The 9112-nt window shown below is 36.8% G+C and overlaps 1 long non-coding RNA gene across 1 annotated transcript; it reads left to right on the forward strand.

The window, feature by feature from the left end:
• The first annotated feature begins 6252 nt into the window (after positions 1-6252).
• LOC145091383 (uncharacterized) lies at positions 6253-7620 on the forward strand. Its single transcript, XR_013702145.1, has 2 exons — positions 6253-6531; positions 7145-7620. It is a non-coding gene; the product is annotated as an uncharacterized LOC145091383 (long non-coding RNA).
• The last annotated feature ends 1492 nt before the right edge of the window (positions 7621-9112 follow it).

Below are 9112 nucleotides of genomic sequence, written 5' to 3' on the forward strand. Positions count from 1 at the left end.
CTTTGGCTCAACTTTGGATATGAAAGAATTATACATGCAGAACTCTACTTTGGAGAATAGAGATGATTGCTTTGCCTTCAGTTGGGATCGGGTCAGGACCTTTTCAGAGACATTACCCACTATCTGAGATATAGGATGATCTTTGGTCCATTTAATAAGAGGAGGATAATTTGGATCATAAGATGGATCCAATTCAGCGTTGACCATTTCTTCTATTTCAGATTGACTGTCGTCATCGTAAAACATGTCGGAATTCTCCCCCTCGACTGATGAATCTCTTTGGTATTCAGGTTGGTTCATACCTTCGGGTGCAACAGAACTCGCAGGTGTGGCTGGACTTTCTGGTGCTACAGGACTTTCGGGTGTAGCAGAGCTTTCGGGTGCTACAGGACTTTCGGGTGTAGCAAGGCTTTCGGATGTAGCAGGGCTTTCGGGTGCTATAGGAATAGAATTCTCCCCCTGAAAGTGTGAGTTCGGTTGATTTGAAGAAAATGGATTCTCCCCCTCAACTGAAGTACCCTGCTGAGGAGGTTCGTTTGGAACTTGTTCTCCTTCACCCATTTGTTTGGCTGCATCTTCGACGATTTGCTTCAGATGATCGATTTTGTTGTATGTTGCCCTGGCTTCCGAGAGAGTAGCTTTCTCAGGTTCATCGAATAAGTCCACAAACTGATCGAACAAATTAGCAATCGTGGTCGTGACTTGACCTGTTTGAGAGAAAATCTCTCCAATTGCTTCTTCAGTCATCTTTAGCTTCCTGACGTAGCTATCATCGAAAGTCACATAATAAGTTTCTTCAGTTTTTCTAGAACGCTTATTTAAGACCCGGTATGCTTTTGAAGTAAGAGAATATCCTAGAAAAATTCCTTCATCAGCTTTAACGTCAAACTTGTTACGATGTTCTTTGGAGTTGAAAATGAAACATCGTGAGCCGAACACATGGAAGAATTTTACGTTCGGCTTCCTGTTATTGATGATCTCATAAGGAGTAAGAGAGAAGCGTTTGTTGAGATAAGACCTATTCTGCGTAAAACATGCTGCAACAATAGCATCAGCCCAGAAATATAAGGGAAGAGAAGCGAAACTTAGCATAGTTCGGGCCGCCTCACACAAGGATCGGTTTCGCCTTTCGAAAATTTCGTTCTGTTGAGGCGTGTAGGGGGCTGAGAAGTTGTGACTGGTTCCTTTTTCTACCAAAAAGTCTTCAAATTCTTTGTTCTTAAACTCCAGTCCATTGTCGCTCCTAATGTTGCGAACGACTTTTCTCAGTTGCACTTCAACCTGCTTGATAAACATCTTTAGCTTATAAGTAGCCTCAGATTTGTGCTTCAGAAAGAACACCCATGTAAAACGTGAGAAATCATCAACAATAATAAGAATATACTTGCTACCGCCAATGCTTTCGATTGATGATGGACCACACAAGTCGATGTGAAGCAACTCAAGTGGTTCAACAACTTTTGTGTTTATAATTGATGGGTGACTTTGACGACTTTGTTTCCCCATTTCACATGCAGCGCACAAGTGTTCTCGATCAAACTTGAGCAAGGGAAGACCCCGAACATGACCTCCAGTGACAAGCTTGTTGATGTCTTTGAAGTTGAGATGTGAGAGCCTCCGGTGCCACAACCAGCTTTCTTCAGAATGAGCTTTGGACAAAAGACATATAGTTGGATTTCCTTTGATTGGTTTGAGATTGAGAGGAAACATTTCGCCTTTTCGTTCTGATTTGAGAATGACCTTGTTGGATTTCTTCTCTATAATCTTTGAACCTTCGTCGTCGAATGAAACCTTGAGACTGGTACCGCCCACCAATTGAGATACACTGATGAGATTATGTTGCAACCCTTCAACGTACGCCACCTTTCTTATTGTGAAGTCTCCATTGGTTATCATCCCATAACCCTTTATCGTTCCATAAGAGTTGTTACCGAACTTGACATTCCCACCATTTTGAAGAGATCGAAACTCCCTTAGCTCATCCTTCCTTCCTGTCATGTGACGTGAGCAGCCACTGTCAATGTACCATTCTTCGTTGAACTGCTCGTCACTTATAACCTGCAAAAATTAAGCAGATTTAGGAACCCAAAGTTTCTTGGGTCCACGTGAGCTTTTCACAGGAACAGGAATAGTAAGAGAAACATCAACAAGATATGTTTGTTTTATTAATGTTGTTTCATCTTTTCTTTTAATAGTAAACACTTTGATTTTGTTAGGGTTAGCTACAGACGTTTTGGTTTCAGATTTTGGTGTTTGGGCATCAGACTGCTTTCGGTCTTCCTGGACTGAGGAAATCTTCGATTTTCCTTTCAAGTTCGTTATTGATTTTGAATTTTGTGCAGGAACAGAATTGAGCTTAGAAGAGAATTGAGAATGACAAGAATTAGAAAAAGAGAATTTAGAATGGGAATTTCTTCTTACTTGCGGTTCGAAATGACCCTTTTGTTTATGGTCATTGGAGGGACCGAACCTGGACCTTCGGCAGCTGCTCGATGATGAGCTGAAGTTGGATTTTTGGTTGTTGTTGGCTGGTGGTCTGAAACTTGATCTTTTATTATAAAAGCTTGAAGGACTGAAACTAGGTCTTTGCTTGTTATTACTTGGCGGACTGAAACTCGCTTTTCAGTTGCTGTTGCTTTCGAGACCGAACCTATCCTTTCGGTTCTGTGCTTCATGTGGCCCGAAAGTCTTTTTCTCTAACTTAGAATCTTTATCATGGTAAGAGTAATGAGCATTTTGAGAGCGCTAAAACTGCTTTCGCTCTGAGAGATTCTTTTTGTATCTCAGGTTTCTCTGCTGCTTTTGATTTTTCACATGTTTCGGTTGTCTATGGATATTAGCCTTTTGTTTTAGCTTCTTGACAGGCGGTTCACTCTTCATAGATGAGGTTTCGCTTGTGGAGGTGACTTCTTCTACAAGTATTTATTTTGCGCCACTTGTACTTGGCACATCAAAGTTGTCAGGCTTATTCAACGGCTCTGGTACATATCTTCCTTTGGTTTTCCAGGATGTTCGCTCTGACAGACCAACTGTTTCGTCTGCATTATCTATAGGAGCTGACCAGAAAAACTCATCACAGCCATCTGCGTTATCTTCGTTCACTATGGCAGTGAGTTCGGCTGTTTGATGTTCGGTTACTCCTGTGACTTTATATACCTGATTTGGAGTAGTTCTAACCTTCTGAAACACAAGAGCTTTTTCTTTAAGGGTCGGGGACTTATTTTTGGACAAACGAGCGAATTCCACAAAATTTTCAGAAATTAGATTTTTGTGATTTTCGGGTTCGCTCTTTACAAACTCAGAACAGTCAACTTCAACCTCTACAGAAATTTCACTCATATCATCGTCCTCATTAAGTTCAGATGCGTTTTCAACATCAATTTTATTTTCTGAACTTAAATTGGCACTCAATGAGTCGAATTTTTGTATGGTTTCGGTCCTTAGTTTCAGCTTATCGTTTTCATCCAAAAGATTTTTAAGCATGTCCTTATGGTCTTTGGACTTTATAAAAGATTCTATTTTGTCCAGACCGTACATATAAGTAGGATTCACATCATCGGAAGATACAACACTTTCATAGTTGTATGCTTCAGCATCGATTTCATCCTCCTTAAACTCAAGGAAGGGTAAAATCATGCGATGTATCTTCTGCCCTATTTCACAATTCAGATGCAGTTGAGTAATGTTAGCATAAAGTCTTTTAGCAATCAAACAAAAAACATTCCTTTGTTTTAACGGTTTCAAATTGTCTCTTTGCAAATAAATGCTTTCATTCTTAGACTTAATCAGCTCCGACTCCTTTTGCTCAATCCACATCCTTCGCTCCTCACTCTTGGATGACACCCTGCTTATTTGGTCAGTTAGGTTAGAATTTGTGACCCGTGTTTAAGTTAAACAACTATCCAAATTTGAGATTCTTGAATTTAAGTTATTTAATTCCTTTTCATATGATTTTTGTGGAATTTTGAACGAAATAAAAAGAGATTGTACCTTCTTGATCAGTTCATCAAGTTCACTGATCTGCACATTGAGAGGTTTTGCTGTGAAGCATAAGTCCTCTCGCTCCTTGGCGTCTTCTTTTCCACCATCAGTATTATATCCCCTCATGTGAGATACGTCAGTCACCATCAGACACTTTCCACTGCTTTCACCACCTCTTGCGACATAAGCCTTTCCATGAGAAGGCTTTCTCACCTCATCATCTTCTGAGTTGGTCGACCAAACCTGTACGCCACCAAACTCATCATCCTCTGCCGAACCCTGTACAATAAGAGCATTCATAGAAGGATTAGTAGCAGCTTTCTTCCTTTTAATCTCTTCTAGCTTTTTCATCAGGATTGCCTCTTCATCTTTATCCTCATCTCTCTCCGTCATTTTCTTCAAAACACAATCTTTGGCGTAATGATTCTTTCCTCCACAGTAATAGCAGCTGACACCAGAATCCGCTTCAACCTTCACCTCTTTCTTTGGTTCTTCAGTCTTCGGCTCCTCCCTTACTTTTTCTGAACTGTAGCTTCCCTACCAATTTCGGTTCTTATTGGTAGGAAACCTCTTCTTGATGAACCTTTTTGGATTGGACACCATCATAGCGTAGTCTTCTGAAGTTAGATCGTAGTCCTCCAGGTTCAGAACTTCGTCTTCTACTGCATTCTTACTTTTAGACAGGAGGGCCAAGGACCCCAAGTTTGAGACCACACTCTTCTCTTGCATCACTATCTTTTCTTGGGATTTCAGAATTCCCACCAGTTTTGCCAGCGAATATGATTTGAACTATTCGTGAGCTTTAACTGTAGACACAACAGCTCTCCATTCGGATCTTAAGCCATTCAAAAAGGTAACCTTCTGTTCAATAAGCTTCCTTTCGATATCATGTTTGATCATCTTGCTGAGAAGATGATTGAAGCGATCAAACGTCTGAGTAACGGACTCATCGGAATTTTGCTTGAACTCTCCAAACTCAGACAAAAGCAAGGTCTGAATGGAGTGCTCCAAATCTTCATTTGTGGAATACAGCTCTCGCAGTCGAACCCAGATTTCTTTAGCAGTACTGCAAGAACTCACCAACCTAAACGTGTCAGATTGAAGAGCGAATTGAATCAGTCTCAATGCTTTGATGTTGCACTGAAACTTCTCCTTTTCGTCTTGAGCGACATCTTTCACATCCTTTAACAGATCGTTATACTCCTTCTGAGTTTTAATAATTCTGGATGTTCCTGAATGAGCAAATGGTCCAGACACAATGGCTTCCCATATTAGATACCCATTATCTTCAGATCCGATGACGTAGTCTTCGAAATGATGCGCCCAAACCTCGTAATCTTGAGTGTAAAGAATTGGAATCTTTGTTGTAGATCCAATATTGTTTGAGATGTTGATAGGATTAGTTTGAGAATCGTCCATGCTTGATCGTTTAACCTGTTGCAAGATCAAACTTGTAATATGTAATATTAGGGCAAAACGAATGAATAATGAGATACGTCAATTATGGAGTGACGGCTCAATAAATATCAGTTAATGCGGAATAAACCCTAATCACTTCTTTCACAGAAGAGATGTGTATGAATTACACAGCCTCCTGCTCTGATACCAATTGATGAGTTTATAAAACTCCTTGATCGATTAGATCTTATAACAGGTAAATCAAGAAAGCAAAAACAGTAAGATAAAGCACAAGAATGAATCTGAATGTGTCGAATGATTCAATTAACTCAATCCTCAGCAGAGCTCGATGAAGAACTTTCGCTGTAGAGGATATTAGGGTTACAAAAGATAAGAACTGTGAACGCTATCAAAATCTCTATCAAAAGCTTACGTTTAAGGATGCATGCAAGCATCTATAAATATTAAACCCTACAAGATAACTCACGGATGGACAGGCCCATACCAAAGACTAAACTGGACTAACTATCGAGCTCAAGACGCAACACTAACTGGACCTAACAATATTTTTGTCATGTGGCAGTCTATTAGCCCCCGCTCCCACTCTTTCCCCCAATCGAATTTTCCCACTCATTTTATGAAAGTGAATTACCTGATTTGCCCTTGCGTTCTTTAAGTTGTTCACTTTCGGTAGAATCCTTGATTTTTACAAGTTTGTTACTCTATTGGTTGCAAGATGTAAGAAAAAGGAAAGTCAATAATGATCATTTATTTATAAAATGAAAATTGTCAAATGCTTATCAATTCCTTATTTATGGTAACTTACCTAATCTCTGTTTTAAATGAGAGCTCGTACACAACAACAAGATTTTGCAATACACAACAAATTTTTGCGAATGGACAATTATACCCTTTCATTATTTTACATTTTTTACCCTTGTAGTCTAAAACCCTTTCATTACGTATAACCCATTCCCACGATCACGATAAGATACAGATTCAATTCAATCATCGACCACTGCTTGCTTCACCTTGTTGCCGCCTCCGGCTTGCTCCACCGTCGTCGTCACCTCCGGCTTGCTTCATCGTCTCTGTAGCCTCCGGCTTATCCCACTGCCGTTGTTCATCAACTGCTTCAGGCTTGCTTCATAGGTACGCGCTAATTTTCATTACAAATTGCGATTTTGTTTCTAATTTTGACCGTTTCCTTGTATCAGTGTGTCTCTTATCTTATTTGCAAAAGCACTAAGTTGGAATTGTGAACTAATCTACAATCGTTTCTTCTAAAATCATGAACTGATTTTGATTTGGTTAATTATGGATTCAACTTTCTGATCGTTCCAGTACAATTGCAACCTCAATGCGTCTCTTATCTAGTTTGAAAAAGCATGAATTTGGAACTGTGAACTGATTTGGAATCATTTCCTATATAATCATGAATTGATTTATAATTGCTTAATCATGATTCTTTTTTGTGATTGTCCCTGTACAATATCAATGTTCTAATTTTTTTTTTATAGTTTCTTGCACAATTTTGTATCAGACTTTTGTTATCAAATTTTCGATTATATATCCAGTCTTCAAATCCAAACATCAATGTGAACTGATTTGGAGTGGTGTTCTAGTTTTTTGATCGTTTACTGTACATCTTTATGGCTTCACAACAAGATAACGTTTGGTTACATTTGAGTTCTATTTGATACCTTTTTGGTTTCATTTGAGTTGAATGTTATTTAATTTTAGTGTATGTGTGATTATCTAGCAGATGGGTTCAATAGAGTCAAAAAAGAAAGAGAAAGAAAGAGAAAAGAAACATACATGGATAAACAAGTGTTTCCCCATAGCCTAATCCACCAGGAAAGTCTCTAGCTAAAGCCATAAGTAATTCAACAGTATCTTTAGCAGCCAAGTCTGCAAATGATTTGACTCAGTCCAATGCTAGTTCTCAAGGCACATTGCAATATAATGTCACCGGTTCAAAAAAAAAGTTATATATGGTAGACATAAATATATTTATATAGTCTAAGGGGTAAAGTGTAAAATTTGGTAAAATAGAGAAAAGGGTAGAATTGTCTATTTATTAAAATTTGTTGTGTATTTATAAATCTTGTTATGTACGGATCAACTCCCTTTTTAAATACAGTCTCACGTATCCATAATTAAAAAACCCACGGTTTGTTTCATTCACATTCCAGAGCAAGAACAACAGAATAAAGTAAAAAATATTGAAGTTGCCATGCATTCTTCTCTTTGGTATGATTTAACCGTTTTTTCTGATGAGTTGAAGTAATCGACGTATTCATCTTCCTCTTTTTACTCTTGGCCTTTTAATCGGTGCTATTACACGTATTAACTGCATATTAATAAATAATAACTAAAGAATGTGACAGAAAAATCAACACAACTGAAGTAACTATACTCTAATTTGGGCATTAAAACAGGGACACAACTTAAATAAATATACTCTAATTTTGCTGATAACATTGTTTAGTATATTCAGTTCGATTTCAGATCCATTAAGTTCATACCTAACTAACGTCAAAGAATGATAGATATATTCTCTTTTCTTTTACAAGAGTCAACAACATGCTTATCAAACTTCATTTGAATACAAGGGCAGTCTGGTCATTATTCATTACACAATAATTTTTTTTCCTCAATGAATGAATATATAAATAGGGATCATAATTGTTAGCATATGTATTTTTTGTTTTATTCTTAATACCAGTTAATAGTAATGTCCCATGTACTAATAAGATTGTCACATTGAACCTTTGTAGGAGCTGCATAAATTTGTGACATCAGGTACAAATAGAGTTCATTATTATCATCCTACTTTTAAAAAAATGACTTTTTGGTTTCTTAATTTTTTAATTTCAGTTACAAATTTCCTACTTTAAATCAACATAATTGTTTTCATTTTTCCTTTTTTTTTTTTTAATTCTAACACAATATGTTTTATTTATTAGGGACCATATATCAATATTTATTTTAACTCTCAAATGATACAAAATATTAGTTTTTTTTTTAAAAATCAATAACAGAGGCATAATGGTCATTTATGTTTGTGTTTATATGTATCTGTTTGTGTATGTATATGTATTGTTTGTGCGTGTATATGTATCTGTTTTCATTTTTTTTTTCTTTTTTTTTTTTAAATTCTAACACAATATAATAGTGTTAAATACACAGGGGCATAATGGTAATGTGAAAGTTACAAACAATTGTAATATGCATGAATCAAAGTACATTGTTCTTTACTGGTCATGAATCAAAGTACATTGTTATTTACTGTATTAGTTTAATGCAGCCTATTGTAACTAAATGGTATATGTGTAATTCCATAAACGCCCTTCTTCGTAACATAGTTTTATTGATCTTATATTGATCTATTGCATTATAGTACAATAAAAATCTTATTTATTTATATAGGGACCATATAAGGATGTTTTATTTATCAGTGATCATATATTAATATTTTTTTTCACTGGAATGATATACAATATTAGCTTTTTTATATTTTTTATTTTTACAAAACCACTGGCAGGGGCATAATGGTCATTTATGTTTGTGTGTATATGTATCTGTTTGTGTATATATGTTTCTGTTTGTGTGTGTATATGTATCTGTTTTTGTGTGTATATGTATCACTTTGCCATGTGACATTCTCTTAGCCCCCCTAATCAAAATTTCACGCTTCTTATACAAGAACGAGTGTTGTTGTTGACAAATA

Source organism: Lactuca serriola, chromosome 3 (assembly GCF_051521515.1).
Source record: "Lactuca serriola cultivar US96UC23 chromosome 3, Lser_US96UC23_V15, whole genome shotgun sequence".
In the NCBI taxonomy this organism is placed as follows: domain Eukaryota; kingdom Viridiplantae; phylum Streptophyta; class Magnoliopsida; order Asterales; family Asteraceae; genus Lactuca; species Lactuca serriola.